Source organism: Lacerta agilis, chromosome 12 (genome assembly GCF_009819535.1).
Source record: "Lacerta agilis isolate rLacAgi1 chromosome 12, rLacAgi1.pri, whole genome shotgun sequence".
NCBI classification, from domain to species: Eukaryota; Metazoa; Chordata; class Lepidosauria; order Squamata; family Lacertidae; genus Lacerta; species Lacerta agilis.
This window is the reverse complement of record NC_046323.1, coordinates 4,140,998-4,168,919: the sequence shown is the minus strand read 5'-3', so window position 1 is coordinate 4,168,919 and position 27,922 is coordinate 4,140,998. Positions and strand designations below refer to the sequence as shown.

At 41.5% G+C, this 27,922-nt stretch overlaps 1 protein-coding gene across 5 annotated transcripts in view; it reads left to right on the top strand.

The window, feature by feature from the left end:
- Positions 1-27,922, top strand: part of SUGCT (succinyl-CoA:glutarate-CoA transferase) — a 282,845-nt gene that overhangs the window by 219,123 nt on the left and 35,800 nt on the right. The window lies entirely within an intron of this gene.

The following is a 27,922-nucleotide window of genomic DNA, read 5'->3' as shown; positions in this document are numbered from 1 at the left end:
GAAATAAAATTTGTCGAACTTTTTTTGCCAAAATTTTTGATCTTTAGTTTTACCCAAAGCTGTGCAGCTTTGTTGGCAAATGGCATTTTTTAGCTATTTTTAAGAAAAAATTGCCAGAAAGACACTGCTGACATTGCTTGCCATACGTCTGGATTTTTCCGGGCATTTTTCTGCTGATTTATCCACCCAAACACTGCTTCTGACTGCAGTATTCCGGGGTGTGTCCGGGAAATTCCGGGCATATGTCAACCCTAACTATCATATCTCTTCGGTCTCCTCAGCCTAACCTACCTCACAGAGTTGTTGTGGGGATAAAATGGGGAGGAGGAGAACCATGTTTGCCACCTTGAGCTCCTTGGAGAAATCACAGAATATTAGAGTTGGAAAGAACCCCAAGGATCATCTAGCCCAACCCCCTGCAATGCAGGAAAAGGATATATGTAATAAATGAATAAAAACTTCAGTGTTTAGATGAGCCTATTTAGATACACTGACAAACATTTGAATATATAATTTTTATCATGTATGTTTTAACTGCTCATTTTATTAATATTTTGAAATTGTTTAGGTTTGTTTTTAACTTCTGACTTTTTGTTGATACTTTTAATGTGTTACATTTTATGTAAACCACTCAAAATCAAGAAAAAAAATACAGCCCTAATTTAAAACATACAAAAGTTAAAATACTAAATCAGATTAGAATTGCCTCCACTTTCTAACCTTGTCTAAACAAGAATGCTATTAGCAGGTGCCGAAAAGCATACAGTGAAGGTGCCTGCTTGATCTCAAGAGGCAGTGAGTTCCAAAGGGCAGGTGCTGCCACACTAAACAATCGAGTTCTTTCAAATAACAGAGCAGGTATAATGTGGCTTATGACTATTGAGTGTTTATTCAAATACTTCCTGTTCTGAGTTGCATTGAAAAGGTATTTGGTGGGCAAGGCCATAAACACAAGTTAATGATTAATCTTTGATTTAAAAAATAATGGAAACAAATAATGCAATAAATAATAGACAAAATGTGTTGCTTAGACAACTGAAAATTCAGGGGGGGGGGGAAATGTTCCACTTGATTTTAAAGTGCTTGTAGCATTAAATTGGTTGCATTGCTCTGAAGATCTTCAGTTAACATGATCAACGATATATTTTTCAGTCTTTGTACTTCTTCATACATCTCCATTTCCATCTTTGCACGTCAGTGTGTGCACTTCATTCCAGCTTCCCCGCGCGCTTTGTATTTGCAAGGGAAATGTGCAGGTATTAAATTTAAACCCTAATTTTTTAACATGCCTTCAGGACTGATTCTGAAAGCTTATTCTTCAGGGACCAGAGTACCATCTCCCCTCTCAAAACATAAAGAACCAAAACTTTTATTCATAACATTTTCCGTGATCTGTTTCCCAGACTCAGCTTTGCAAATAGTTTCCTTTTCTTGAAACACACACACACACACACACACACACACAACCCTTCGCTGTCTTGCAGTTCAATTTCCTGTAGCACCAGTTATGCTGAGAATCACAGCCGCCGTATTATCTGAAAAATTCTGGGTTGTAACGTGCAAACTAAGCTGGGGAAGGGTAAGGGAAAAGAGGGAGGGAGAAAGTTCCTTCCGTTCCTTAAAGTAATTGTCCTGATGTGATGGATATTGCAGTTACCTGTCTGGGGCTGGAATATCTCTAGGCAGGGCAGCCCACAGCACCATCACTTCATTACTGCTCTCAGTAACTTCACGCTGGGCAGCAGTTAAAATGAGAGGTGATTAAGGCAACAATGAAAGCATTTTGAGGTCACAAGATAGCGCAGACCCACATGCTCATGTTATTGCTCAAATGCCTTTGGCGAGAAGGATTTTTTTTTGGGGGGGGGGAGCATGGGAATTGAGAATGATTTTCCTCTGTAAACCAGTTAATGCCAATTGAACTGCTTCCTTTTCTGTTCTTTTTATTTGTGTCTCTGTGTTTATTCAAGGAAACTTGTTTCCAACTCTGCTCTGGATCAGGGTCAAAACAGATGTGATGTGGGAGACCTGTGATTGGATCTCCCTTTTTTATTTCTGTAACTTTTAAGGTTACGGTCCTGTACCCTTTTGCCTGGGATTAATTCCCGTTGAATTGAGTGGGACTTGTTTCTGAGAAGGATTACATAGCTGCAGACTTATACAGTGGTGCCTCACAAGACGAAATTAATTCGTTCCGCGAGTGCTGTTGTATAGCGGAAATTTCGTCTTGCGAAGCACGGTCACAGGAAGCACGATTTTACGGGGGGGGGGGAACACCGCAAAATGTTTTCGTCTTGCGAGTCACCCTTTCGTTAGTGAATGCCTTTCGTCTAGCGAGTTTTTCATCTAGCGAGGCATTCATCTTGCGAGGTACCACTGTACATACAAATAGCTGTACAGTGGACGCTCGGGTTGCGAACGCGATCTGTGCAGGAGTCGTGTTCGCAACCCACAGCATCCGTAACCCACAGTGCACACGCGGGTTGTGATTTGGCGCTTCTGCCCATGCACAAAGTGCGATTTTGTGGTTCTGCGCATGCGCAAAGCGCCAAAACCCAGAAGTAACCCGTTCCAGTGCTTCCGGGTTCAGGGCAGTGCGCAACTCGAAAACGCGCAACCTGAAGCGGCTGAGGTATGACTGTATCTTCTTTTCCCCTGCAGCGGACCTTATTGCTTGGTGCAGAGGCAAAGGGGCAAATACCCTCTCTCACCACATTTGCTCTCGTGAAAATTGCACCCCCTTCTCACGTGATGGCTTTAACTTTAAAAAAGAAGAGGCTATTATTAATATCTGCTTTGGCTGTTCTCATTTGATTGTCACATATAGATTTCAGTACAAGATATTAACAGTTGCTTTACCGATGGAATTTTATTTCATTTTGAAGATGCAAGCGACAGAAAACACAACAATACAGCAAAATCACTAAGGGCATAAAGAAACTCAGTTGCAATCCTTAACAGATCATGGTTATGGGACAACCAGCGCATGAGTATTCTGTATACACACCATGCACAGAAAAAAAAACAGGCACCTGGATTTGACTGGAACCTGGAAACGATGCCATAGACTTTTTTTTAATAATATAAAAAGAGAATTCCTTGCTTGCTGAGTGAGTTTGTACATAATCATTGTATTCCAAATTGTATTAATCCATTGCTTTCTCGTTGGTTGCTTTGGAGACTTCCAGTTATGTGCCATGCAGATCTTTGTCGCTATATACAATTGCTTAAGAATAGGTTTAAAATGGTGACACAGCATACTTGGGGAGATATCTGTGGTGTAAGGGGGATAAATTCCTGGTAGTAATCAGTGACCGAATCACTTCTAAACAGTTGTGTTGTGTTAGCTTTTACAGGTCAGCTTGCCCTAGAATCATATAGTTGGAACAGAGCACAAGGTCATTCTTCCCACTTCCAGTTGTTTTCTTCTATTTATGGCTGCATTTTATTGAATACAAAAAGGAAGAATGCTCCTATTAAACATTTCCCATGAACAAACTTTTGGACTATTGTCCACAATGCTAAACAATGCTGCATGAACAAAAAGATGAGTCAACTTTGAGCAGGTTACCTTGTTCACTTACCAGCCATTTCTCATGGTTAATATTTTACGTACAGGAATTTAAGCAGCTGCCTTATTCCTTTATTGCATCATTGGTCCTTCCAGCTCAGTACTGTGTATGCCAGGCATCCTCAACCTCAGCCCTCCAGATGTTTTGAGACTACAATTCCCATCATCCCTGACCACTGGTCCTGCTAGCTAGGGATCATGGGAGTTGTAGCCCAAAAACATCTGGACGGCCAAGGCTGAGGAAGCCTAGTGTATGCCCACAGGCTGCAGATGTTTTGAGATATAAAACTTTCTTGGCCATGCACGGAGGTGCCAGGAACGAAACCTGGGACCTTTTGCATGGAAAGCTCTGGGTGATAGCTAGCATTTACCACGACACAATTGGTTTCCCCAATGACTTAAAATTACTAGTAGGGACTGCCTAAGAGGGAATGCATTAATAAGAATTAACCACCACAGGAAACTGATAAAGCCATTGTGTGATTGTTGCAATTAGACAGGGGTCAGCAAACTTTTTCAGCAGGGGGCCGGTCCACTGTCCCTCAGACCTTGTGGGGGGCCGGACTATACTTTTGGGGGGGATGATGCAAGAGCACCACGAGCCCCGGTGGCTGCTTACCTGTGTCTTGCAAGCAGCAGGGGCTGGTGGCGGTGGCAGAGGGATGATGAGGGCACACGAAAGGGCTCCAGAGAGGGGCTGCTTAAAATGGTGGCCACTCGAGAGCTGCTGCTGCTGGCACCAACAAAGCGCAGCCCCCTTCCTCCTCTAGCCAGGGTGGGGAGAAGCCAGGAGGAGGGAGGGAGGGAGGGAGGAGGCGGCGCTGCCGTGTGATGAAGAGGGAAAGAACGTGTGTGATGGCGATCCACGCAACGATTCCCGGACCGTCCGTGGACCGGATCCAGAAGGCAATGGGGCCTGATCTGGTCCGCGGGCCTTAGTTTGCTGACCCATGAATTAGACCTTACTCTCCGATCCTAAATGCTTTACCTAGAAGTAAACACAATTCATTTTATAGAAATATTGATAAACTGCTCTGGAAGGAATTTGTGGGTAGGTGTTCACTGGAGGTGATGTCTTTTTGTGTCAACAATTATTCCAAACCTGACGCATGGAACTTCCTTCTTGGTAAGAGTTCATATTACACAGAAGCTAGCAGTAAATTGGAAAGAAAATGTTACTAAGATGTGAACTCAATGGCACTTACATCTTAGGAAAATTCATAACATCTGGTAACTTGTGTTGGAAGGTTTGGTTTTGTCAAGATGATGGATGTGGTTTTATACACATGGGGGGGTTGTCATATTTTGTCTCTCTCTTCACCTGATGACTAGTGTTAAAGATGCTTCCATAGGTGAATATCAGGAGTTATTTTTATGTAAGTTCCTGTTTGATTTGTCTTTGGGAATAGAGAATAGTTGCTCCATGTTTGGAAAATAACAAAACTTGTGAAATTCACTACTCTTCTGAGAGTAAATTGAAACTACAATCTAGGGCAGGGTGATCCAACATGCAACCTGGGGGTCACATGTGGAAGAAATGCCTTTTTTGGCATTTTATACTTAACCCAGCCTTTGTGCCAGTGAGCCAGTGTGGTGTTGTGGTTAAGAGCGGTAGACTCATAATTTGGGGAACCAGGTTTGCGTCTCCACTCCTCCACACGCAGCTGCTGGGTGACCTTGGGCTAGTCACACTTCTTTGAAGTCTCTCAGCCCCACTCACCTCACAGAGTGTTTGTTGTGGGGGAGGAAGGGAAAGGAGAACGTTAGCCGCTTTGAGACTTCTTCGGGTAGTGATAAAGCGGGATATCAAATCCAAACTACTACTCCTCCTCCTCCTCCTCCTCCTCCTCCTCCTCCTCCTCCGCTTCTTCTTCTTCTTCTTCTTCTTCTTCTTCTTCTTCTTCTTCTTCTTCCCAAAGCTGAATAAGCAAGGTGTAAGGGCTCTGACAGGGTCCTGCTGTTCTCCCTCCTTCGCAAAGCTTAGTTAGCACTTTCCCAGCTTTAGGAAGAAGGTAGGAGAGCTCTAGGACCCTGTCAGAGCCCTTACACCTTGCTGGAGGGCTGTGAAAATTTGTGTCCTGGGCTTTTTAATCTCCTCCACCCTTGTACTAGGGACGCAGGTGGCGCTGTGGGTTAAACCACAGAGCCTAGAGCTTGCTGATCAAAAGGTTGGCGGTTCGAATCCCCACAACAGGGTGAGCTCCGGTTGCTGAGTCCCAGCTCCTGCCCACCTAGCAGTTCGAAAGCACGTCAAAGTGCAAGTAGATAAATAGGGACCGCTCCGGCAGGAAGGTAAACGGCGTTTCCGTGCGCTGCTCTGGTTCGCCAGAAGCGGCTTAGTCATGCTGGCCACATGACCCGGAAGCTGTACGCCGGCTCCCTCGGTCAGTAAAGCGAGATGAGCACCGCAACCCCAGAGTCGGACACGACCTGACCTAATGGTCAGGGGTCCCTTTACCTTTACCCTTGTACTATCTGAAACCAAAGGGTTGCATTGGTTGCCAGGTGTGAATTTTTTTCAACTCTCCTACCCTGGGGGTCATTGTTAAGATTTTCAATAAAACATTTTTTAAAAAGACTTTGAACACAGAATGTTCAAAAGGAGGAATCTCACACACACACAAACACACTGGGTTGACTCCAGACTTAGGTGAGCTGAGGACCTATTAAAATGAATGGGACAAGTTAGGGATTGCTTACTTTTCATTGAAATGTGTAATGGGATTTAAGTGCAACTAACTTAGTCTGGATCCAACCAATTATATTCCATACATAATTATTGTATGAAATGTAGCCTTGGCCGGCAGCGGCAGCTGCTCACTTACTGTAATGGTAAGATGGAAGCACAGATCTTCTGCATTTGTTGAGAAAAAGAATACTGGGAAAAACCATGATGACTCTGAGAAACCCACTTTTCCAAAATGGAAAAAGAAGTAGAAAAAGTTCCCCACATTTAATTTATGAGCAAAGAAAAATAAAACAAATTCTAAAATTATCCAATTTGCCCCAAGCTTTGTGGAGAAGAATGAGCATGTAATTATCAATTAGCGAAAAGGAACTTGGAATGCAAGGGGGATAATTAATTGAAAGATCTTTCTGAGCAGAGTAACTTGAAAAAGTGCCATCTGAAATGGTTTTAAGGCTAGAGGGCTGTCTATTATGGATGGGCGGGAGACTGGCATGCAGCACTAATGAGGTTAGAGGGTGGATTAAAATCCAATATGTTACTGAAAATTATACAAGAAATGATCAGAGAGAGATAGGAAGGATGATCATGTGTTTAACGTCTGAGTCAGGTTCTGCCACTGATTTCCTCTGTGATCTGTGAACTTGAATTTAAAACTGTTCTTGCACTGGCTTTTGTAGGATGCTAAATCTCTTTATAGACACACACACTTGCATATTTTTCTAATATCTTTCCCGTTTACCTATATGTTTCCTGCCCTGACAAAATCAGAGTGGCTTGTGATTCTCACAGCAAACCATGTAAGGTAGCCAGTGGTGCATTTGGGTAATTTTAAGATTCTGGACTGAGTTAACTTCAGATGGTTTTATAGGCCCCACTCTTTAGATAGTAATGTGTATTGATTCACTTCCTTCAAATGGTCTTGTGCCTACCCTCATCTTTTGATGGTATTATTTCTTGATTTCAAAATGTCATAAGCCCAGCCCTCCTGTGTTTGGGGACTCCCCTGCTCATTCCCCTAAGTGGGACCCTGGATCTCTGCTTAGGGGCATTCCTGGAGCTAGATTAGACACTGCAAGGTAAGAGGCCCAAGGCCACCACCTACCCTGCTGAAGGTAAGTTCCTGGGCCTTGATGCGAGGAAAGGTGAAGAACACTTTTCAAAGGCCCTCGGGTTTTCTGCAGCCATTCATATTGACTGTTTATTTGGAATGTTCACAAAGGCTCAGTTCTTCAGGAGATTCACACCCCTACATGTGCTCCCCACCCCACCCCACCCCCTACTGCTTGATGCAACCTTCTAACCATTTTAGTAGCCCTACAATCCAGAACTTCCTAATGACCTCGCCACTCTCATCCATGCTGTGGTAACTTCTAGGATAGATTACTGCACTACACTTTATGTGGGGCAGTGTTCAGAAACTACATGTGGAATGGAATACAGTGGCTCAGTTGCTAACCTGAACTTGTTGTTTTTAGTACATTACTCTGGAAGCAAAAGATATTGACTGCTTAACAGTCTGGGGTACTCAGTGCAGCATCAGACCAGACTTGAGAGCCAGTGTGGTGTAGTGGTTAAGAGCAGTAGACTTGTAATCTGGTGAACCGGGTTCGCTTCCCCGCTCCTCCACATGCAGCTGCTGGGTGACCTTGGGCTAGTCACACTTCTCTGAAGTCTCTCAGCCCCACTCACCTCACAGAGTGTTTGTTGTGGGGGAGGAAGGGAAAGGAGATTGTTAGCCGCTTTGAGACTCCTTCGGGTAGTGATAAAGCGGGATATCAAATCCAAACTCTTCTTCTTCTTCTTCTTGAAGGTCAGGGAGACGGAGTTGTTGTAGTCTATAGAGATTCTCTGTCATCTCTAGGCGGTCTATCCAGTGGGGGGGGGAGGGGAATCTAGAGTGTGTGTTCCTGGCATTGGGCAATCAGGACAGATTAGGGATTCTGCAAGTTTACCACCCGCTTCGCTGCCCAGCAGTCTCCCTGACTGAGCTGGTCATGGAGGCGGTGTTGAGACTGCTGGTTCTGGGAGACTTCAACATCCATGCCAAAGCATCTGGCTCTGGGGCGGCTCAGGACTTCATGGCCGCCATGACAACCATGGGGCTGTCCCAACATGTCACCGGCCCAATGCACATGGCAGGACACACTCTGGACCTTGTTTTCTTGACTGGGCAGGAAGAGGGTGATCTGAAGGTGGGGAACATTGACATGTCCCTTGTCATGTTCAGATCACTTCTTGTTGAGATTTCGGCTGTCAGCACCCCCCCCCCCCAAGAGGCGGGGACCTATTAGGAAGGTCCGCTCTCGGAGGCTGATAGATCCAGTGGGATTCAAAACAGCTCGGGGTGTGTGTGTTTTTCTGGCTGATGTGACTGGTGCCCCTGTTGAAATCTTGGCTGACCTCTGGAACCCCTATTGACTTGAGTGCCCTCTCCCACTTCATGGAGCCTGTTTGCTCTCTGGTGTATTCCATAGCTTAGGGCAGTGTTTTTCAACCACTGTTCCGTGGCACACTAGTGTGCCGCGAGATGCTGCCTGGTGTGCCGTGGGAAAAATTGAAAAATTCAAGAGAATTACTTTATATATAGACAATATAGGCACAGAGTTAATTTTTTTAACATTTTCTAATGGTGGTGTGCCTCATGATTTTTTTCATGAAACAAGTGTGCCTTTGCCCAAAAAAGGTTGAAAAACACTGGCTTAGGGCAAGGAAACAAGTTGGGAGACTGCTCAAACAAAAGTGGAAGATCCAAATGAATGCAGCTGAACACTGGTTAATAATAATAATTATGATGATGGAGGGAGCTAATGATCACATATCATTCCTGGAATTATTTTTTATTGCCATGAATCTGTTTTTCTATTTAGTCTTAATGTCATCTAGCCTTAACGATTTTGTATTGATGCCCATCCAACTAGCAGTATAAAGATATATGAAGAAATTTCAAAGATGGCCAGAACTTTGGAACAACTGACATTATAATTGAAGATAAGGAAGTGTGGGTGGTGGTCATGGGGAATCTTTGTGGACACTTCTGACAGACTCCCAGCAATGCAATTCAGAGTTGCTGAGCGCTTAGCACACTTAAAAATCAGACCAATTATTGGAAAGTCTAAATATAGACCTTGACTAGCTTTTGATACACCCTCCCAAAACCGGGCTTCCAATCATTTAAGCTTCTTTACAATAATTTAGAGCCAAATCCAAGTACCACTCAAACCAATAAATGTGTTAATAGACTTTGTAAAGAATTGGTTTACGTTTCCAGGTGTCTAAATCAAAGTGTACATCTGAATTTCTGTTTTATTTCCTTTTATATGTTTTAGTGTGTTTTAATATTGCTCTTTCACTAGTTTTAGGCTGCATTTAAATATATATATATATATCTACAGTGGTACCTCCGGTTGCAGATGGGATCCGTTCCGGAGGTCCAGTTGGATCCTGAGGTTTCTGCAACCTGAGGACCATTTTTGCGCATGCGCGCGCGGCAAAACCCAGTCAAATACTTCAGGGTTTGCCGCTTTCGCATCCTGAAGTTTACGTAACCAGAGTGTTACGTAACTGGAGGTACTACTGTATTTGGTTTTTTTCAGAATATGCAATGGGGTGGGGAAACTTTTTTGGCTCCAGAACCTTATCTGCACCTGCCTCATGGGCCAAATTTGACAGGTGGGCAAGGTTTCCCACTGCCAAAGTCCATATTGCTCTAGACGTAAATGGGAACCATGAAGAGGCTTGCAAAAGTCTTGGCAAGTTTCCTGTCCCTATTAAGTCTCCAACCATGGGCCATCTTTCTCCAGTCTTTAACCTTCAGAGGTTTCTCCAGTCTTTAACCTTGATGAGCAGAGATCGAATCCTGCTGCATGGGAACAGGATCACACAGCCAAGGTAAGATTAGACCCTGTCCTCCTGCCTATCAGATGGCATCACTAGTGACAGGATCCACTCTCTGGAATGCACCTATAGATACATGCAAAGACTTCCTTTTGCACAAGAGCTACTGTGGTCACTTCTTTGCAGGTGGTGTTTATATGGAGCATTTTGCAAAATGGAAAATAACGGAAAGGCCCTGCAGTGTATTTCCATGGCAGGCGTTATGGTGCATGCTGGTGGGAAACTTTCACAACCACATACTAGAGGGATAAATTTGAGTATGGTTTCTGCAGCGCGATTGAGGAGGCAAAAATTTAATGTGAATGCCAAGCCACAGTGAGAGAAGAGCAGGTCGGATGTGGTGAGGTAATATGAGTGATGGACAACAGCTGATGTAAGCAGGAAATATATGGTAACCATTGAGCCTGCTTGAGCCTTGTGTGAGGCACCAGGGATGTACGTATGAACTCATGCTCTATGGCTTCCATGACTACAAATCCTTCCTCTTTCTATATGCAGCTACAGCAGTATTTACTTCATTTACCTTGTGAAGAAAGTGAGGGGTCTGCAGAACCAGAGAGTGATGTGACCTCTGTAGATGCTAAGCAAGAAAGGATAGGTGGAGAACCACTGCCCCAGAAATTATTTAGTTTTGTTCACATCAAAAAACAGCACAATATTTTTAGTAAAATATTTTCTTGGGGGAAAGCTGCCATTTATGTCTCTACAGAACACCAAGTGAAAACCTGATATGAATTATATGCTGTCAAGAATGTTATCTGTGAACATATATAAATCTTACTGAGTTAGGGTAGGAATAAAGGTAAAGGTAAAGGGACCCCTGACCATTAGATCCAGTCGCAGATGACTCTGGGGTTGCGGCGCTCATCTCGCTTTATTGGCTGAGGGAGCCGGCGTACAGCTTCCGGGTCAGGTGGCCTGCATGAACCGGAGCAGCACACGGAAACACCGTTTACCTTCCCGCCAGAGCGGTACCTATTTATCTACTTGCACTTTGACGTGCTTTCAAACTGCTAGGTTGGCAGGAGCAGAGACCGAGCAACGGGAGCTCACCCCGTCACGGGGATTCGAACTGCCGGCGTTCTGATCAGCAAGCCCTAGGCTCTCTGGTTTAACCCACAGCACCACCCACGTCCCTAGGGTAGGAATAAGTGAATACAAATAATCATTTTACTTCAAATTTATTTTAGTGCATTGCTGAGAGCCACAAGGAATTGGGATGGAGAATCAGGCTGCGTTCACACTCTCATTTACACATTTCTAGTGCTGGGTTTTTAATCTGTGTTCACACAACATGATCCAGAATGCATATGTATCCTGCACTTTGTTATAGAATGCTACTGTTTGATGTGTTGTTTCTCAAACTAGCTTCACACCAGTTGAAGTCCTTAAGCCATTCCTAATTCATCTCTAGCCAAGGTGTGAACACCTTTGCATGGGGTAAAAGCATCTGCACCCATCAACACCCACTGGTGTATGCACAAATAGAAATGAATTTGACACTAAAGAAGCCATGCTGATGTGAATAGCTCTGTGAAACCCACCAGCTTTCACTGTGCTCCAGGCAGTAATGTGAACACACTCCTTTTTTTTTTTAATCAACCCGTTCCTCAGCCACATTGAGCGAAAGTTGAATGGCACAATCTGAGGGAAAGCTTCTGGATTTATGAAGGCAAGACACGTCTTAAAACATGTGAATGGCTTTCCTTGCTGACAGAATTTAGTTAAATCTCATTATGGAAAAAGGTGTTATGAGACAATTTTATAGAGTGAATGAGTTTTATAAACTATATGCTAAGGTTCATACAGTTTTCATTTAATCCATCAGTTTTGCCTGCAGCGGTAATGTAAATTTCATAGTGGATTTGGGGAAAAACAAAAATGAAAACCATGTGCCCATTTTCTCTCTTAAACCTTCTTTTCTATTTCTCCTCCTGTATATGAAGGACTTTACTCAAATTTATCAAATTAAGGTCTGCAGAGAACTGATAAACTCTTATGTTTTTATATAGTACACTTTTACAGGTGCTGAAAATATTGATCAAACTTCGTCAGATCCTTTTCCTGGAAGCTGTTGAGATGTTAAACCTATCCAGTAGTGAATGTGTGGCTGTTTCTTAAACTGTTACTGTAACTATATTGACATTATATTAATGTGAGTATTCATACCCTTTGGGCTTCTTCCATATCCTTAGTTCATATCAGTGGTAGTCTGTCTATGTGTGACAACCAAGTGGAGAAAGGTGACGCGTGAGTAAATCCTGTTCAAAGTGCGACTCTCAGACTTCACCTGCGATAAGATCTGTGACATCTTAATGAGTGCTGGACCTAATGGGCCTTCACCATGAGTAAATCTCACTTTGGATATTACAGCAGAAGCAGCGAATAGGTATGGATAACCTTTGTTACGTTTAAAGGATCTCTTAGATCAGTGGCTAAACTGTGACCCTCCAGATTTTGCTGAACTGCAACTCCCTTGGTTCCGGACTGTTGGCTGAAGATGATGGAAGTTGGGAGCCCAACAGCATATCCATCCTTAGCTAACCTAGTCTTTGGTATAGTGGAATGAAGTGGCAGAGCCCTGTTCCTTACATTCAGCCCAAGGGTGGCAGTGAAATGAGTTTGGTGGGGCAGCAGTACAAACTCATTTCTGCCATGCAATAGCCTCCTCTAAAAACCAGACTCTTGGTCACACAAAAGTGTGTGGGTGCAATCTTCTCCTTGCTAGTGAGCTGAGATAGCTCAGTCAGAAGAGTGTGAGACTCTTAATATCAGGGTCATGAGTTGAAGCCCCATGTTGGGTGAAAGATTCCTGCGTTGCATGGGTTTGGACTAAATGCCACTCGTCCTTTCCAACTCTAAAATTTTATGATTCTCAACTGTATTACACAAAAATAATAGAAGGGCAAGAAAATAATACTGGATAGTAGTTCAAATGATACAATTGTTTCAAATAATCTCTTCTGTAGATGGATTTATTTATAGAAGTTTATACGTCAGATGAAGTATATACACCAGGACAGGGCCCTGTTATGAAAATTCTTCAGCAGATAGTCTTGGAGTCAACGTGTACTGATAGATCAACTGTATTATGCAAACCCGATGAGCAGGGGTCATAATGAGATAAGTGCATTGAATAGGCCACAATGGCTTTGTCGCATCACCTTCGACCCTAAAATTAAAGAATGTTTCTTGCTTCTGAACTATTGTTTTCCCCATATGCAAATTTAATCAAATAGTTAATATCAATTAATCAACTAAAACTCACAGATTAATCATCAACTCAGTGGCAACCCTGCTTTTACTAAACAAGTAAACTAGAGCATTTGAACAGCTCTAATTAATTAAAGGGTTTAACCTTCAAAGCTCTTGAGTTGAATGCAGCTCCCAGTCTTCCCCCAAAAGCTGATCCTGAGGGTAAGAGGATCTCAGGATAGTCTGGGATGTAGCACAGCAGGAATTGTCTTTTCTTGCATAAGTGGAAGTGCTTGTGTCAGTTGCCTCTGGACCCAGCCCCCTAACTCTCTCCATATATCGCTTCTCCCACTTTACTGAATTAAGTTCACATGGAAGAACACTGCTGTTGTGCTGCTGGCTATAAGACTGTCCTCTACTAAGAGCAGAGCTTCTATGGTGATGGCATCTGAATTGTAGAACTCAATCCCAAGTGAGAACGGTCAAGTTCTAAGCAAGTGTATGAATTAAAAAAACCACTTTTTTTTTTTGCTTGAGCAATTTTTAATCTGAGTTTATCATTTTGCTTTGTTGTTTGCAACTCTGAGCACCTTTGTGTCAGAAAATTGGAACATTAATTTTAGTATGAAGAAACAAACCATACTTCCTTGAACTGTGACACCAGGTTCAGACAAGCATGTTAGAACATGGAGTCGGGTATGAGATGAGTAGCATTGTTTGTGCCAGGAAACATTGATGAGGATCCTTTTTATGATATAACTTTAACACACGTCTTGATTACAGTGTGATGGGAACCTGTCACCAGGGTGTCAAGTCTGCCTCAACCACACTGTTGTTGGATGCTCAGGAGATGGCAGTATTTAACTGTCAAAAAGGTTTTCTACCTTGGAAGATTTTGCTTACTGAGTAGACATAGAACCTTCTTTCTTCAAGAGCTTTGATGCAAAGCCTGGCTTTCCCTGCAGTAGTTCTGTATAATGTGTATAAAGTTGGCAATGAACAGTTCAGTTTTCAGTTCCACTGTCCTTTTCCTTCTTATTTCTGTTTCATTGTCGTATGTTTAGTCATTTCATCAGACTTCATGATTAACCTTAACTTTCTTGCTTGGCATTTAGTGAATTCAATTCAAACATTTTCCTATCTTTGGGAAATCTAATGTTATGATGCACAGTTTTTAAAAAACCAAGATGTACATTTGGTAACTTCTGAAAATTCTAAACTGTATTATAGTACAAATTTGCATATCTTGCATACATCACTTTTTTTGCTAGCAAATATGTGTACAGCTTGGGGGTGAGTCCTCCACATTATTAACTGGTGGTTTAGCAGTGGGTTCGCAACACAAATGTATACAGCAGAGATTGTCAAGATGGTGCCCTCCAGCACGAGCCACATGACCATTGGTGAGGGACGATGGGAATTGCATTATAGTAACAACCAGAGGGCACCATTTTGGCTGCCCATGGCATATAGCAATTCAGAAATGTAACTGTGCTATCCTCTGCAATCCTATTCAGAAGCAGTTTTATTTGTTTGTTTGTTTATATGCTGCCCATCTGACTGGGCTGCCCCAGCCAATCTGGATGGCTTCCAACAAATTAAAACATCAAACACAATAAAAGATCAAACATAAAAAACTTCCCTATACAGGGCTGCCTTCAGATGTCTTCTAAAAGTCAGATACTGTAGTTGTTTATTTCCCTGACATCTGATGGGAGGGCATTTCCATTGAGATAATTATGATACTTGAATGCATTTTGAGTTAGTTTATGAACACCATACTTGCAAGCACTTTGCTGCTCACATGCTTTATCCAAAAGCAAGGATAGGCAGTGTGGATTTTTCATGCTTATTCATTTGTAAAATGAATAAAGCACCCCTACAAAGACTAAAATGAATGATTGCTTTAAAACAAAAGGACAACTGTAGTGTTAGCCTAAGTAAGGACTGAGAAAATAGTTATTACTTCGCATTTATATATTCTTTAAGGATGGGATTAATGGGTGAGCTGCATTGCTGATTTTTTAAATGTATGGCTTGTGTTTAAATTCTATTTTATGAAAGGCTGCTGTTTCCATGGCTTGCTAAACCCATTAATGGTCGCTTTCTAGGCTCATGTCTTCTGCTGTCTTCATTAGATAATGTTTGTTAAATCATTATGATGATTTAGGAGAACATATTTAATAGATTGTAATACAGCCAAAATGGGGGGAGGAACAACAGGTATATGTGGTAATTTTCCCAGTAAGACCATATGGTTTTATGCCTTCGCTCCAATTCATCTGAAAGTTTTGGCATTAATTAACATAAAGGAAAAGAACATCAGTCGAAAGTCGACACAAGCAGAGAGCAGTAACACGAGACTGATGTATTAGTATGTGTTGTGTTTCTGTGTAAACATATGCATTTTCAAAATACAGTTGTAGCATTTCTCCAAATTGTAATCCATCAAAAATGATATGTTTTTTCCCCATTCTGAAAAATGAGCTGTTAGCATTTCTGGCTTGCTTCCCATGATTGCAGAAGGAAGAGACTGCTGTTTCGGCTTTACCAACTAGTGTTTAGTTGTTTTCACTTATATAAGTGGGACTAAAACCTACTGAAACTTCACTGGAATCAATAGGATCTCTCTCTCCTAGGCTGTAGAAACATGTGTTGCTTGCAGGAGCAACACATGTGTTGCTTCAGCAGCTGCTCGCTGCCCTGGCGCCTGCCATTTTGCCTCACCGTAAGTCCCCATATGATGTGTCTTGTGCCGTTGAACCAATCACGCAACATTCATTCCCTACTAATAAATCTATAACATTTAAAATATAAATCCAGGGACATTCCGGGGACGGATTTTGTCTGGGGACAGATTTGCAAATCCGGGGACTATCCGCAGGAAACGGGGACGTCTGGTAACCATAACTTAATTGCCTGAAGGACCTGACCCTGTTAGTTTATTTAGCTGCATAACAGCTTAGACTGCCATCCTAAACTCGCTTACCCAGAAGTAAGCTCCACTGTATTCAGTAGGACTTATTTCTGAGTAGGCATGGTTAAGACTGTGCTGTTACTTTTTTGGATGTCCGTTATTTATATTATATATGGGCTTTTGTCCTGGTGTTTCTCTAAAGGACCTCTGAATCTTAGCAGCAGACGATCTGTAACAGGTCTTTTTGCTCTGTTGGGTGCAAGTTACCATAGGTCACCATTACTTGTCACTATGCAGAAGAGGTCTCTATCAGCTGGTTCACACAAGGTGCTCCCTGTTCCTACACAATCTTGCCCATATGCAATTTATTTAGAGAATTCTGTGTAAAACCGGGCTCTCCGTGCAGGCAGAACACACTGATGTGCTTGCTATATGCCAAGCACTTCCTGCAGCCTTCGCATTCTTAACTGTAAGCTCCGACGTGCACAAGCCAATTCACACGGAGCTTTCCTCATATAAGCTTGTGCATGAAAGGGTCGCATGGAAAGATGGGGCAAAGCAGCTGGTTTGCATGTGTGAACCAGGCCTGAATATGACACATTTCCAAGTGCTGAGGGGATACTCAGATTACCAAAACAGATGTGAAGTGGGAGATCCCTGATCACATCTCCTGACTTAAAAACAGAAAACTTGAAAGCAGCTACCAGGAGCTCCAATTTTAAGCAAAGAAGTGTTGTTGGGAAAATGGGATTTTTAATCCTTTCCCAGCATGCCATTTTACTGATATAAATCCCCACCCACACCCCACACAGAATGCAGAATACAGACACTGTAGCTCTGTTTTGACTCTAACCTATCATAATATACATAGTAAACATCTTTACTAAAGGGTATATTAGAGATTGCTGACCACTTTATTTTCTCAGTTTCCTGTTCCGTCGCTGATATTTTTAAGCCTTTAATAATTTTGCTTCATGTGGTTTTAAACATTGTAACAGCAATGAAAGATATAGAAGAAACTTTAAAGTGTGTCCATGCATAGGCCTACTCTGAGATTCCTCAGCTAACATTGAATACAGGTCTAAGGCCCAGTTTTCACTTTTAAGGTCATCCCGAGGTGACATTTGCTGACATTTGAGCATTTTGAATGTGTTGTGTTGAATTACAATTAATCCTGCCTGACAACCAGGCTTTCTGTCTCCTGTTTGTGAAGCTGAGGGCGATGAGTGTGCTTCCTCGGTACACTGAGGAACAGTTACACTGTTAGAGGCCTGCCTTTCTTTATTTTTACCTCATACTTTCCAGGATCGATTCCAGATAGTGAAAACCAAGCCTGGGATTGTGGATTCAACTGTAAAGATTTAATACACAACAAATTTGCTAGCTGGTAAAATGTTTATTATTTTGGTGAGTGTAAACAGGGAGTCACAGGCCTAAAGTTCCCTTGGAGCTCAGCTTCCTTAAGGTGCACAGGCCCTCATCCTCACCTTACATGACACACACAGGCAGATTTGGGGCAGTGCGACCATTTCCGCCACACTGGGCACCGACACTAGAAGGTGCTGCAGGGCTTCGCAACTATAACGCAGTGAAATGAGCAGAATGGAAGGCGAAAGGCGGGTGCACATCAAATTTTGGCTGTGCATGTGCCCACTGTGACACAATCCATGTCAGTGGCCTGTTCAATTCGCAGAACAGGCTTTCTCCATAGCTTAAGTGATGGGGAAAAGAGTGTCTGTGGTATGATGAGTAGAGAGTTACCCAGTGCTTTTTTCTGAGGGGGACGCAGGGGTACACATACCCCTAAACATTTTGTGAATCTAAGTTTGGCCTCATTGAGGGGTAGTATTTCAATATGAAATACCTCATTGAGGGGTAGTATTTCAATATGAGTAGGAAAATGAGAGCACCCCTAGACATTTTTTTTAAAGAAAAAAAGCACTGGTGTTACCAGTTTAGATCATCCTGTGTTGACCTGGGAAGAAAGGGTGTCTCTGTGCTTGCTGTCCAAGACAAGATCAACTTAGGCACAAAGGGTGGCTGTACTTATGGAAGAGAAGTTTTGCAGCAAGAACATAAAGGGAAGAACAAGGGGCGGTGAAAGCAGATGGGGAGAATTGGGTCCCCCCTTTCCCTTTGTTTTGCATTTCTCTGTGTCTTGATCACACTTGGGCATGACCAAGAGCCACTAGAATATATTACAGAATCAGCAGGAATTCAAAAGACTGATTGTAGGAATGCATGTTCAGAACTCAATGCATCTGTATAGCTTCATAATCACTGCAAAGTTTCCAGTTATTTCTGATAAATATGGTGAGGCCAACGATTCAACTAAACTTGGACATGGAAACAACTTGTGAGTCCAGCCCATCTCTGTGTCAGTGTGTGAGAAGTCTGAATAGAATTCTGTTCTGTCTCCTCTAAATCTAAGCATTCCATGCAACAAGGCTTTCAGAAATCTTCTCACAGGAGACTAATCTATTAAGCTTAATGTATCATGGAAAAAGGAAGTATTTACTGATATTTCATCTTTTCCCACTCTAGTTCATCCCATTTCTTAGTTATACCCTCATGCATCAAACTAAATATTTCCTCTCTATACCTGGATGCTGACAGCCATTAAATATTTCTCAACTGCAATTTCTCTGTGCCTGCAATTTAGCCAGAAATCTGTATATAAACTTGTTTTCTTCATTCTTCATAAGTCAGTCACTGTAATTTTACATGAATGGTATGGGATTTTGCCTTCTCGTCCAAGGTTGTGAACAGGAATTCCACTTGAGCTAGGAAAGGGAAAATATTAACTACTACATTTTAATAAAATATTAAGTGCTGCCATTTTTGGACAACAGATACTCATAGAGTTTTGGAAATAGAATGAGTCCATTTTGTTTTGTCTCAGTGGCTTGAGAAAAAAAGCTTTAAAAGCTGGAGAACAAGAATTTTCCAGTGTTGTATTCTATTCCTCTAAAGAGTTTTATTTCTTAAAAAGGTGGTGGAATAAGCTGACCAGGGGAAGGGTTGTATCTCGGTGGCAGAACATGTACTTTGCATGTAAACAGTTCCAGATTCAATTCAAGGTATTTGATAGGGCTGAGAGAGATCAGCATTTCCTGTTGAAAACACAATGGAGGAGAATTTTTGTTGTAAAAGGAGTTTTATTTTGTGTTTCACAAGTAGGGTATCCTCTGCAAACTCTTGACAGAAATGTATATAGTCTGATATGATTTATATATTGTAAAAGAGTACAACAATTAAAATGAACGACCTTGACAAACTTTGGAAAAGTATCTGAAGAATCATGATACCATTACTGATCTTTCTGCAACCATCCATCAGCAAGTAGTCAGTGAGCGTTCTTAATGTTGTTTTCCTCTCTTCTGGAATAATTTTGCTGGAGCTCCTTGGCGTGTGAGTTTTTGTCGACATATTTTTGGCTTTGTTTCGTGGTGCATTAATTTTTGTAAATATCATAAATAGGCCAGGAGCATATGCTCAATTCATCTGCCTTTTGAGAAATAAAAAACTGGGTGTAGAAATATTTAAATGGTCTCTTCTTCTACAGCCAGGGTTTTACTGAGGTGCAGTAATAGCAACAGAAGTAGGACTGAGCCCCTGGAGGCTCTAGTTCAAATCCCACTGAAATCAGTGAAACTGTCTCCAAGTTAGTGAAGATACTCTTTTTAGAAGATGTTAAGTACTTGTTATGGTGATTTTCCCTGGACAGATTACATAAACATTATCCAACAATGGGCTTTTTCCGTAATGGTTTGTCAGGTTCACATTTGCAAGGTTTTGAAGGAAGTGAATGTGCTAATGACTCTAAAATCCCCACCCCGCTTCCTGTAATCTAAAGCTGTAGCTTTCACTCTTTCCTTTGAAAATTGCAGTCTTTGTAAACAGGTGTAGCAAACAGCATAGATTTGTCCCATACACTGCTTTATGGATGTTGCTTAAGCCTTAAACCTGGAACCACATGCACAGGTTTCTACACCGTGGAAAATGCAGGGCGAAGACATACATTTGAGACCAGTGGAACTGGTTTCAGAGTGCCCTAACTGTACCTTTTGGGACAAGTTGTGAAACCTGCAAACCTCCCACCTGTGGAAGGTACCAGATGGCTGGCGCCTGTGATGGTACAAATTCTTCTTTGCTTTTGTGGAGTCTTGTCATTGGAGCATTTCTTATTTGTTTAATAAGCTTGTAAGCCATATTTGAAAAGCCAATGTTTTGCCATTTAATTATTTAATTAGATTTTATTTTCCGTGGGGGGGGGGCAAGGTGAATGAGCTGAAGCAGCCTTATGCAAGGTCAGTTTGCTCCACATGGGTATGGTCCTGTAGCCGTTTCTTGCAGCTGTCTTCACCCAAACACTGTATGCCATTAAATGGGACTTAAGAGTGTGTCCTCTATGTTACAGAGTTAAACCAGTGTAAGGTCTACTTAATCAGCAATGCTCGAAACTATAGTTCTGTGAAGGAGGCTTCGGCTCTTTGTCAGTCATAATAATTCTCAACCTCTGTAATTCCCAGGTTTCTTTGGGAGTGCCTGCAGTATTTTATTCTAGTTTAATTTTGTGCAATTGATAGGAGTGAACAAGTCATATGTAGGCATTTAGGCTATGGTGCATACGTAGCTTTTTATATTTGTCTACAGAGGAAAAGTGGATTGGAACACCAGCGAGGAAAATTGTTCAAGACAGTTTAATAAAAATATATGGGCTTTCAAACGTAAAATTTGTCATGCTGTGAGACACTGATATAGATACAGTAGTTATGTTCCTATGCTGTGGTTCCCATATGGAAGGTGATAAAACAGATTATAGAGGTAGAAATGGAGGTGGATTATGTGCTGGATGTTCAAGATCACATGTTTACCAACTGTTGGCACTGAACAGCTTGTAAACTTGACTGCTTTCTTCTGCATTTTTATATTATCCACTGAGCAGTCCTATCTGCATGTTGTAACGTACCTAACCTCCCATGAGTAACAAATAAATATTAAATTTCTAGTTATATTTCTTATTTAAACATGCTACAACTAAAAATCAACTCCCAGACAAGCCAGGGAGGCAACATTTGTCCAAGTTGTCCTTACGCTCCACCTCAATAGCTGAGGTGTTCTGAGGAGGCACATTTGATGGTTCCACATGCCCCAGAGGTTTGGCTGGCCTATGCCAGGGGCCAAGTTTTTAGAGTGGCAGATTGTGTCCTATGGAACCCCTTGCCAGTAGATGTTCAGCAGGAGTCATTCCTGCTCATTTCCTGACATTCTTCTAAAAACTGTATTACTCAGGCAGGTCTTTCAAACCTGATATTCTTAGCGAAGTATATTTTATTGATGTGCTTGACATTTTAAAATTCTTTTTGCTGTAATACTGTACCCCTGCCTTGTGGGACTTCTTCAGGAGAAGGACCAAGCAGTAAACCCTACATAAATATTCAGTGGAGTCCCTAAGACTGTTGGGTGGCACCTTCTGCAACTCCAGCAACTCCTGCAGCCAAGCTGGTGCCAAACATATTGCTCTACTTACCTTTGGACTACATCAAAGCCCCTGGACTTATTTGTCTATAATGTGGCAGATATAATCCACTCTGACTCTTGTCAATAAGATTTTATGTTCCATGATATAATTCATAGACATTTCCAGCACATAATAGCCCATGAAACATGTTGCCTCTTAGCTAAATTTTCTCCTCCCACTAGAGTTAATTTTTATACAGTTATTTTTGAAATAGGTAACCCACCACATTGGCTTTTAGAAAGGTTAATTCCCCCTGTTAGTTTTAATATTGCAGAAGTGTGGAGATATGTTAAGGTTAATATTATTCCTGATACTCCAGAGAAGTTAAGTTACATATTCAGAGAATACCTATTTCTAAGGTAGCAATAACTCATTGTTTCTAAAAAAATTATTTTAAGAACATAATGGCTAAGTTCAGACATAGCAAGAATATAAGGTTCTGATCCTGGGTTGATATCTGAGATTAACAAATGGTGGTGTGAATGAGCCATAATTTGCCAAGGTTTGTTCTAATGTCTGAATTAGCCCATAATGTTCTAAATGCCTGTAAAAGAAAATTATTTAAGAGCTATTTGAAAACAAATGCATTCAGAGCACAAAAAGGGCACACACCTTCTATTTGCAGGCCTTAAATAGTCAACTGTTCTTCATTATTTTACACTTTTGTTTTGGCAGATTGCGACTTGGAATAAATATTTACAGCTATGTAATAAAGTCCAGAGAATTAGAAGTTTATGTCGCAGAATGAAGTTTTTAAAAACAATTAGAATTGCATGAAACTATTGTGCTACTGCTGCCAGATGAATGACAGCAGAATACGCTAAAGTTTATGAAGGGAAGAATTGCCTGACCGCATCTCCGCAAGGAGGGTCAGGTTGGTCTGTCACAGGGGCTCCAGCAGAAGGGAAAAGGAAATAAGCATGAAGAATGGCCTGGACCCAAAGAGCCATATGAATGAGCCCAGCTGATTCCTGTCCTACTCAGTGGTTCTCCGCATTTCCCCTTGTGCGGCAGGGCAGTCTTCTCCAAAGGGTCACCAGACTTTTCAGGATGGCTTTTCAGGTCCACTTGGGACTTCGCTGACAAGCGTGCTTCAGAAACCCCAGTCCTCCTCCTGCTCACTGGATCCTATCCTAAGTTTTTTAAAGACTTGGAGCCAGTGGGTGGTTAATGCACTTCCCACTCACTCCAAACATGGCCAGGCATAAGGGACACCCTGAAACTGATAGACAAGCTTCAGCACAAGTGTAATTTATATATAAGCAAGCTGCAACACTTAATGTGGCAGATGAACGATGGATGGAGTGCTTAAAGGAAGACTCTTGGGAGCACACTGTGGTGTTGGAAAATGTGTACCGAACGTATACTTTTTGCACAGGAAAACAGGTGAGACCCCTGTGGACTGTAAAAAGCAAGTGACATATGAAAATGAATGATACCAGGCTATTGTTATTGGTTCTTTTACTTGCTTATAGGTTAGGCGGTTTGTTGGTGAGTGTTTGAGACTTCCTGGCTATTGAGATTTGTGTTTCTTTTACAAAGGGGTATTTTTTATAGAAAGCATATATACAAAAAAGTTTCGCATGATTTCTTTAACAGAAGAGCTATCATAGCACGATTCTACTAAGTGGGACTGCTCTGTATTAGCAAGGGGCATGAGCTCAGAGACACATATGATTACAATTATTCTTGTGTATATATACACGGGAATGTGTACAGAACAATGACAAGGGTGCATGTTGGCAAGATGCATTGACATACCTTATCAATGGATGCATTATTAAACACCAACAGGTATCTAGCAGGGAAGAGAAGGATCTCCCCCACTTTTTGTCTCCTTGCCACAGCAAATAGGGGTTCTTTTTGTATCATACATTCATCTGCTCAGCATTCAGCATTGGTAGAAAAGTGTTAATCGATGTGCTTCTTTTTAAGGGCCATATCTCTGTGTCAGAGAACATATGCTCTACATGCAGCCAGTGCCAGGCTCTTCCCTTAGCATCTCCAGTTAGATAGAAGAAGATAGAAGAAAGACCCCTGCCCAAGACCATGGAGGGTGGCTGCCAGTCAGAGTACGACAGCCTTCCCCAACCTAGTGCCCTCCAAAAGTTTTAACATATGATTCTCACCGCCCCTGGCCTTCGGCCATGCTGGCCAGGTTGGATGGGAGTTGGGGACCCAACATTGGAATGGCACCAAGCAGGGGAAGTCTGGAGTAGACAGCACTCAACTAAATGCACCAATGGCCTGACCTGGCATAAGGCAGCTTCCTGCATTGCACCTGCTCTTGAAATTCTCTCCACCCAAATTTCTCCCTCGATATTGAGGTTGCAGATTACCTCGTTTTGTTTCTGGAATGAAACATTACATTAGGAATCCTCGGTTGTTCAGGTTTTTATTTCTGAATTCTGTGGAGACAAGCATGTTAAATGATTCTTTTAAAAAGAACTTTATCATAATATTATGTTCCACAGATCACAAAGTATAAGCACAGGTTTGTGAAATATGATCTGCCCATGGTCTGTGAAATGAACCATTCCAAATGAAGCAGATACATCTAAAGACATTGACTTTGCTCAAAGCAATGCTCATTTATTGCCATAAAATGCATGACAAATGTGAGTGCAAGCACCTTGATTGGGTTTTGTTCTAATATTTTGTTTATTAAAAAGTGAGAGAACAGAGGGAGCAGCAAAGGTTAAATTAAGCATGCATTGTTCCACTCTGAAAGTTTATAGGCCTATGGGACTTCCATATTGTTAAGAGAAAATGCAGTGAGCTTTTAAACATACAGGGAGGAATTCCATGTCGTGCTATGTTAAAGGTTCCATCGCTGCAAGATTTTCAGTTTGCCAGATGGAACGACATCCCCCCCTCGTCCCCACTAGTGCTGTTCTGGGGGTTCTCCCAACATCCCTCTGATCCAATTTCAGGGGTGCAGGAAGTAAAGGGGGAAGCCCCACTGTGTAAGTGGAAGACCTTGCACAGGGCTTCCGCTGGTGGAATTGCTAGGTGAATCCCACCCAAAGTCATTAACTTCGTCAAAAGAAGCAGTAAAATTAGCCCGTGACATTGTTATTCCCCAGTCATTTTTTCGCTCAAAGTAATGTATTATCCCAAAAGGAAACACTTGATAGCACATGCATGGTGAAATATATTGCATTGCCTTTTGTGCATCACTTAAAGGATAAGGCACATGAAAATAAATATTTCACAAAGTAAGTCGTATGGAGTGAAGTATTGTTTGCCTTAATTTAATTGCTGATCTCTTGATTAGATGGAGGAGTCCAGGCACAAGAATGACACAAAATATGCTGCCATTTGGGAGTAGATACTGTATATGGAAAGTTATCCACAAGATAGAAGTCTACTTGTACCCTATGTATTAGGAAAAGAGGGAAGCAGGGAGACAATTTGTTTCTCCATCAGTCAGGGTTCATCTTGGCAATATATAGGCCTCAGAGCTGAGATGGCAACAGAATTGTCTTTGGAAACTCAGGTGTGTAGCACCTTGTGTCTATGTCATAGTGAGAAGAATCTCTGGTAGATCAGACCAAAGCTCCATCTAGTCTAGCATCCTGTTCTCACAAATCCTTATTTCCTAATATTACCAAGGCACTATGGGGCAAACTACCAGAAAATAGTGGTTTGATGTTTACCACTATTGAAGAAACTGCTAGAAAAAAACTAGACTTAAATAAAAAAACAACAACCCATTTGGACAAAGAGGGACACATTATACAGTTTGGTAGACTTAACAGTAATGATGATGAATTGAAAATGTCTTGCCAGTTTCATCTAGAAGCAATCAAGGGGAAATAGTGCATGACTTAGAAAATAGGGGGGGATCTCAGCAAAATATACTTAAAGATGGCAGAGGGAGTAACAAATGAAGCCCAATCTTGCTTTATTTTAAAAAAATACTTATACTTCACTTATTGTTCTGGTTTGGCAGGCTCATTATCTGGTAGTATTGCAAAGAAATCAGGCATCCAGTGAGGTTCAATTTATTTTTAAATTGTTTGAAATCTTAAATGGGGAATGAAATTTCAGTTAGATAATTTTATTTCATGTTCATTGTATGTAGATGATGCATTGTTAATTCCTGAAACTCCCTGTACAATAGAGTTACAAGGCATCTTTCTTTAGTTTTGCAGGCAAGCAACCTGAATTTATACAATTAAAAAATGAGAAAAGGGACAGTATCTATGAGTATATCAATAGAGATATATCTCTATGTAGATCAAACAAATTATTTTTTTAAAACAGAATAAACAATTAGATTGTCCTTATATGGTAGGAAAGGTAGTTACGGAGGGATTTTTATCTTTCTGCAAAGAAACAGTAATGAGGGTTTTAATGCCAACAATTAGAGTTTCAGGCTAATGTCTTTAAGAAATCTACTGACCTTGCAAATAAACAAAAAACGCAAACTCAGTAGTTTCCTTTGCATTCAGAAGTTGGACTGGTGGACTGGTCAGTTTTGCCTTGGGGAGGATAATAAACTATCGGTTAATGATGAAAGTTTATTTTTCTAACAAGCCACTAAAATTTATGCATGTTAAATTCATGTAGCATATCTGAATCAAGAAGTGGGGAGATTCACAGCATGGTTCCAAGATCATCTCTTGGATCTTTGCAAGACTGAATTGTAGAAAAGAAGTATAGTATACATGGAGAGTTTGTTGTTTCTTTAAAAAAAAAACCCCACACATACCTCACAGCATAAACCCACACATAACTACAGCAATATTCCAAGACAGGTCTGACACATATACCCCCTTTTTTATTAGGAGAAAAGATTTGTCTCTTGGCATGTATAGCTAGCACACATCCTGCACATCAGTCCACTGAATTACTTACTCTGTGGCTGAGATCCAGAGTGTGTCCCATGTGCAAATGAAAAATAATTGTGCATGAGCACAGAAAACCGCTGATTTGTCTTCCCAGCTGCAGCTCCTTGCACCTTCTCCAAAGATATTTCTGAAGGCTAGCCTCCCCCCCCCCCACTGCTCAATTCATTTTCGACACAGCATGAAGGACTGCAGCTAGCAGAAGTCAGTAGGATATGCAATGTGTTTGGATGAAACCTGAACTGCAGCAGGTTAATTTAGAGAGATTTAAGGCTTGTTTGAAGCAAAGTAGGTGTTCTGCAAAAGAGCCCCAAAGTAGTCTTCCTGAAGCGCTAAGTCCAAGACAAGGACGGCATGTCTGAAGAAATTGATCACCCCACCTCCTGCAAGCTCTCTTGATTCCAACCAGAGTATATCTTTCCCAGGGCTCTTTCCCCCCCTTTACTTTTAGAAACACTGATTTTGGGAAGGATTGCTGTTATTTGACCAGAAAACAAAAACATAGCCTCAAACTTTGTTCAGCATCATTTGTTAACTCCTGTGCTTGTTTGTTTGGAATTGTGCAGCCTACTTAACCAAGAGGCACCTCTAAGATTTCCCAACAAAAGCAAAGCAAAGCCTTTTCTTTCTTCCCATATTTTAAACACACACACACACCTTATTTGGCAGACTTTATCCCCTCAGAAGGGGCAACTATGGCTGAAAATTTAATTCAATTCTGCTCAAAGAATAAGGGGGGAAAGTTATAGCAGTTACCATTTTTTAAATAATCGAAGTGTAAAGGAAGACTTGAAGGAGAAAATAAATAAATAACGCCCTACACTTAATTGTTTGAAATTTGAGCGGCATCATCCACTCAGAAGCGGCTTCTGTACCTTCAAATTCTATCCAGTTCTGTCAAAAAAGTAAAATAAAAGAAAGGAAAAGTTATAGTCATTTGCTTGCTTGCCAGTGTAACCGAATGGGAAGACATACAAAGGCTCTAATTTTGTAACTTTATTTGTCAAAAGCCTTACTGAAATCAAGGTATAGTATGTTTGCAGCATAAGTCCCTCAATCTGAAACAATCTCTCCCCCCCCTCCCATTCCAGTTAAACCCATTGGGTTTAACTGTTCTCTGTCATAAAATAAAGGATGAAATTTCAGTGGCAGTAACAGGGATATTGATGGTGCTGGATTTTTCATTCTTCTTTTGCAATAAAGAGTAATTCAAAATATTACAGCAATACAAAACTGAAATGACAAGCCCCACAACTCCGGTATTTCTCTTTGACAAGTA